Source organism: Oncorhynchus nerka, unplaced genomic scaffold (assembly GCF_034236695.1).
Source record: "Oncorhynchus nerka isolate Pitt River unplaced genomic scaffold, Oner_Uvic_2.0 unplaced_scaffold_2270, whole genome shotgun sequence".
NCBI lineage: Eukaryota > Metazoa > Chordata > Actinopteri > Salmoniformes > Salmonidae > Oncorhynchus > Oncorhynchus nerka.
In genome coordinates this window covers 35001-41314 of record NW_027039027.1, presented here as the reverse complement: position 1 = coordinate 41314, position 6314 = coordinate 35001, and the positions used below count along the sequence as shown (strand labels likewise).

General features: G+C 47.1%; 1 pseudogene; it reads left to right on the top strand.

Annotated features, from left to right (window-relative positions):
• Positions 1–2012: 2012 nt before the first annotated feature.
• The window catches only part of LOC135567258 (SRC kinase signaling inhibitor 1-like), a 39243-nt pseudogene continuing 34941 nt past the window's right edge, over positions 2013–6314 (top strand).

The window sequence follows — 6314 nt, the reverse complement described above, 5'->3', positions numbered from 1 at the left end:
TTTTCAGTTCTGCCCACACATTTTCTATGGGATTGAGGTCAGGGCTCTGTGACGACCCTCCAATACCTTGACTTTGTTGTCCTTAAGCCATTTTGCCACAACTTTGAAGTATGCGTGGGTCATTTTCATTAGGAAGACCCATATGCGACCAAGCTCTAAATTCCTGACTGATGTCTTGAGATGTTGCTTCAATATATCCACATAATTTTCCTACCTCATGATGCCATCTATATTGTGAAGTGCACCAATCCCTCCTGCAAAACACCCCCACAACATGATGCTGCCACACCCCGTGCTTCACGGTTGGGATGGTGTTCTTTCGACCCCTACAAGCCTCCCCCTTTTCCCTCCAAACATAACAATGGTCATTATGGCCAAACAGTTCTATTGTGTTTCATCATATCAGAGGACATTTCTCCAAAAAGTACAATCTTTGTGCCCATGTGCAGTTGCAAACCATAGTCTGGCTTTTTATGGGGGTTTTGGAGCAGTGGCTTCTTCCTTGCTGAGCGGCCTTTCAGCTTATGTCGATATAGGACTCGTTTTACTGTGGATATAGATACTTTTGGACCTGTTTCCTCCAGCATCTTCACAAGGTCCTTTGCTGTTGTTCTGGGATTGATAAGCAATTTCACTTTTCCAAAATCGTTCATCTCTAGGAGACAGAACGCGTCTCCTTCCTGAGCTGTATGATGGCTATGTGGTCCCATGGTGTTTATACTTGCATACTATTGTTTGTACAGATAAACATGGCACCTTCAGGCATTTGAAATTGCTCCCAAGGATGAACCAGACTTGTGGAGGTCTACAATTTATTTTCTGAGGTCTGATTTCTTTTGATTTTCCCATGATGTCAAGCAGAGAGACACTGAGTTTGAAGGTAGGCTTTGAAATACATCCACAGGTACACCTCCAATTGACTCAAATTATGTCAATTAGCCTATCAAAGCTTCTAAAGCCATGACATAATTTCCTGGAATTTTCGAAGCTGTTTAAAGGCACAGTCAACTTAGTGTATGTAAACTTCTGACCCACTGGAATTGTGATACAGTGAATTATAAGTGAAATAATCTGTCTGTAAACATTTGCTGGAAATGTGTCTTGCACAAAGTAGATGTCCTAACCGAGTTGCCAAAACTATAGATTGTTAACAAGAAATTTGTAGAGTGGTTGAAAAACAAGCTCTAATGACTCCAACCTAAGTGTGTGTAAACTTCCGACTTCAACTGTACGTATTTCATTCATAATCCATTACACAGGTGGTACATGGAGAGTGGGACTGTGTCAAAGGTGTGTGTGTGTTTGTGTATGGTCTGTGCACACACAGATTAACCTTGGACATGTTTCTTCTTTAGCCAACGCTGGGGCCTGTTATCCAAAACAAGGTAACTGAGTGGGCGAATGGCACCCCTGTTGTTCTCATGCTTTAAGCTCATTGATCCCCACTGTCACCCATTTTGTGTGTCACCGACTCCCCCCCCAGGGAGTGGTGCAGCTGCCTCCCCAATTTTGTAGAGGTAATTTTTCTTTCTCTGTGTCTTCAGAAAGCAATGAAAGGCACTTCAGATGACAAATAGGAGCAGAGAAATGGAATATCCTACAGAGAAAATTCTGCTCCATTCTTTTCTTTGATCTATTGCAGGAGCATCCCCCCCTCTAAAGTTGAGATCAATAATCCTGCAGGGAGACGCTTTTCTCTCTTCCGTTCTGTTCTGTTCTGTTCGGTTTTGTTCCGTCTTGGTGACAATGAGTCTAACATCCCATCCCACTCTTTCTCTCTCTCTCGTTCCTTCTCTCTGTCTCTCTGTCTCCTTTATCACTTTCCTCTCCTCTGTGTTCATCTCTCTGTGGACGTCTGTGTGTCTGACTGCCTCTGTCTGTGTCTCTGGATGTTTGTGTGCATTCATCTCCACATCTGTCTCTGCCTGCCTGTCCTGTGTGTGGCGATCCACTTTCCACCTGACCTGCTACCCCCACCCTCCCTCTATCCTTCCTTCCGTCCATCTCAGATCCCTCAGAGCGTGGTGGCGGTCACATGATCTCGACGGATGACCTGGAGTACCCGCGGGAGTACCGGACGCTGGGGAACGGGACGCGGCGTTTCTCCAACGTGGGTCTGGTGCACACCTCGGAGCACCGCCACACGGTCATCGCAGCCCAGAGCCTGGAGGCCCTTACCAACCTGCACAAGGTGGACATGGAGCGCAAGAGGGACGCCTTCATGGACCACCTGAAGAACAAGTACCCGCCCCAGCTGCAGCACCCCGGGCATCAGCACCACAACCCCCCCTCGCCCTCACCCTCCCATGGCAGCATGAGGCAGCCTGACAGAGAGCGAGCCGCGCGCGAACAGGTAAACACTACCTATGGGTACTTACATGAATATAGTGTATTGGCATACACACACACACACACACACACACACACACACAGAGAGAGAGAGAGAGAGAGAGATTTGTCTGATGGCCCAGCATCACCTTGTTAGCAGTGTTTATCAGGCTGTCACAGCCCAGTGTGTATGTTTAGTTGAGTTTAGTCAAAGTTTAGTCACCCAGCCTGTAGACCTCCTCATAGAGGGGCAGGGCGGCCCCACTGGAGCATGAAGCTGACACACAATACACTCTCACCTACGCAGCAACATGGGAATGCTCTCTCTCTCTCTCTCTCTCTCTCTCTCTCTCTCTCTCTCTCTCTCTCTCTCTCTCTCTCTCTCTCTGTGTGCATAAAGAGGCAAAGCCAAAGTAATCACAAGAGCATTGGGAGAATGGGAGGGAGAGAGAGAGAAAAAGGGAGGGTAGGTGAGAGAAAGGTGGAGTCCATGGTTGCCACAGCAACCTCTCCCTAATATGGAAAGAGATGATATCACATTGCAAAGGTCAGGCTGGAGAGAGGGAGGGATAGAACGAGAGAGAGAGAGAGAGAGAGAGAGAGAGAGGGATAAAACAAGAGAGAGAGAGAGAGAGAGAGGAGGGATAGAACAAGAGAGAGAGAGAGTGAGAGAGAGTGAGAGAGAGAGAGTGAGAGAGAGAGAGAGTGAGAGAGAGTGAGAGAGAGAGGGAGGGATAGAACGAGAGAGAGAGAGAGAGAGAGAGAGAGAGAGAGAGAGTGAGAGAGAGAGAGAGTGAGAGAGAGTGAGAGAGAGAGGGAGGGATAGAACGAGAGAGAGAGAGAGAGAGAGAGGGAGGGATAGAACAAGAGAGAGAGAGAGAGGAGAGAGAGTGAGAGAGAGAGAGAGAGAGAGAGAGAGTGAGAGAGAGTGAGAGAGAGAGAGAGTGAGAGAGAGAGTGAGAGAGTGAGAGAGAGAGAGAGAGAGAGAGAGAGAGAGAGAGAGTGAGAGAGAGTGAGAGAGAGAGAGAGTGAGAGAGAGAGAGAGAGAGAGAGAGAGAGAGTGAGAGAGTGAGAGACACGGTTACAAATCCTAAGTCGCCAGGATATCGTCATCAGGGCACAGGGGAGAGAGCAGCAAAGTCTGGAATTCCTTGTCATCTACTGGTTGTGCATGCGATCGTCTGGGTGAAACATGGACAGGGGGAGGAGGGGGACAGACAGAGAGAGAAAGAGGGGAGCAGCAGAGGAACCAGTCAACCAGCCTGCTAGTCAATTAGCCAGCACCAGCGGGAGGGAGACAGCCACCCATCTGCGAAGGAGTTAATCGCCTGGTGTTGTAATGAATTAAATAAAAGAGTTTCCGCCGCATGTGCCGGAGAGAGAGAGGGGAGGGAGGGAGAAAGAGAGAGCCAGAGGGAGGGAGAGTGACAAAGCGGTATGAGGATCCTCTGCACCTGACGGAGGGAAGGGACAGCCTGGTGTGACTGGAGAGGAGAGAGGACAGGAGGTGAGAGCAGGGGGAGAACGGGGGGTGTTTAGTGAGGGAAGAGTGTGTTTAGGTCTGGGGCAGGGCTGGTCTATGTTTGTTGTGGTTGTTGTGGGACAGGCTCCATATGTTTGGCTGGTGTAAGGCAGGCATTCTGGTAGAGTGTATGTATGTATGTGTATGTGTACAGGTGTGTGGGTACATGTGAATAATAGTGAGAGATTGAGGAATAGAGCGAGAGAGACTGACTGAGTGAGAGAATGACGGAATGAGAGGGGGGGGGGGTGGAGGAGGGGTGTAGGAAGGAGAGGAAAGGAGAGAGCGCAGCCTGCTTTGCATGCAGGTCAGGCAGTGCGGCGCTCCAGTCTGTGAGTGTGAGTGTGTGTGCGTGTGTGTGTGTTTACGCTGGACAGTGAGGCAGGGATGCTGTTGGGGTTGTGGTGTATGTGTGTGTGTGTGTTTCTTTTTGAGTTGGTGTGTGTACGCTGTGGCAGGGAGAGGGAGGGAGAGGGAGGATGGAGGGTTAACAGCATACATTTAACCCCAGGTTCCTCACCTCTAATTCCGCATGGAGGTGCAGACAGATCTGTGACTTGAAACACATTGGGTAAATATGTAATGCAGCAGGAGTATGTATTACATGGGGGGATAAAGATGTTTCAGCTTAGTACTAGGGATGCTGGTGGAGTCATACTGTATGTATTAGCTAGTATGGTAGACTGGTGTGTGGTGACTATGATAAATCTGGAGCTGAGGAGATGGATGCAGAGTGTTGACTCGCCTGGATATGCTGAGAGGGGTTTGGCACAGAGTAGGATTTTTTGGGGGGTTCATTTATTTTCAATTAGTATACTGTATATAAAGGTTATGATTGGTCAGAAACTATACTTCAAGGTAAACAAAACGGCTTTGTATTACTGAACGCGTAGTGTTTTCGCTACCTTAGAATCCACTGACCTGTGCTATCTATCACACGGTAGCAGTATTCACGACTCAAAGGCCAATCAAGGTGCAATTCAAACATTTAACTTTGAAAACCGATTTTCATAGTTAAATGAATGTCACTCATCTATTATAAATTGCTACGCTGGGTGAGAGACAGATGGGGAGAGGGATAAAGTAACACATCAGTTGCAAATGAACTCTTACTGATGTCCATAATAAAAATATGATGAGGCGATATCGAAAGGAAACACTGAGAAAGAAAAACTAGCCGACGATGATAAATCAAATGAAGAAAACCTAGGCTACCTGTCATTTTGTCTTACCCTCACGCCGGTGGATATATGGCAGCAGGGAAATCGGTCACTCCGGTAAATTAACTGGAAATTGCCTGCAGATAAGAATAAGGAACTAGAACAAGAGTTTAGATTTGGGATCAAAATTCATGAATTGCCACCATCTTTTTAATTTACATATGACCGTTGGAAGCCTGGCCTGGTTTATAACACACCATGGTTATTATGTTTTAATGGAACTTCCTCTGTCACAGTAGAGAGGGCAAAGGGAGGGGGGTTCATTTTCAATTAGTATACAGTATATAAAGGTTATGATTGGTCAGAAACTATACTTCTAGTTAAACAAAACGGCTTTGTATTACTGAACGCGTAGTGTTGTCGCTACCTTAGAATCCACTGACCTGTGCTATCTATCACACGGTAGCAGTATTCACGACTCAAAGGCCAATCTGTAGGATGGCCAATCAAGGTGCAGTTCAAGCAACAACAGGGGCTGAAGTGGTGGAGAAAAGAGAGGCTGTTTACTCTGACCTTAGATCTGTAAACAAGACTCATTACACCACAGTCCACAGAACAGGCACATGCCCAATAAACATTCACACATTACTAGTCTGTGAGGGGGAAAAAATCATTCGAGAGTTATTCACTTGTAGAAATGCTCCCCGCTGAGCCTCTGTCTGTCTGTCAGTTCCAGGGTTGTCAGGGGCAACCCTATAGAGCCCAGGCAGGCTAGACTGAATGACTGACTGACACATGAGCAGGTAGAATCTAACCCAGCCCATCCTCAGTGAATAGAGCCTACCTCCTATTCCAGTCATGACCTACTTTCCACATGGACACACACACATTTCCATCCTGCTGACACACACAAAGGCACAAAGCTTTGGTTCACCTGACCTCCAACACAAAACCAGTAGAATAGACTATAAGTCACTTACAGAGCAGAGAGAAATGAGAGAGGAGTTTAACTCAATGTGTTCTCTAGTAGACTTTAGTGACATCCCAACATTCTCTTATAGAGATGTGTTTTTATAATCAGCAGCCACCTATGTGGTTCAGAGAACCAGAGAAAGTTCCAGACTGTTGCTGTGGTTGTTTAGCCTGGTTCCAAGCATGTGTGCGCTGTATAGCTGATTCCTGTCACAAACAGGTCTGGTAACAGGCTAGTTGCTGTTGCCATGGCAAGGCATTTTGCCCCTGTTCTGTGGGCGTACACTGTCCCTCTCTCCTGGTTCTACAGTGAAAACAGAGAACGGTATACA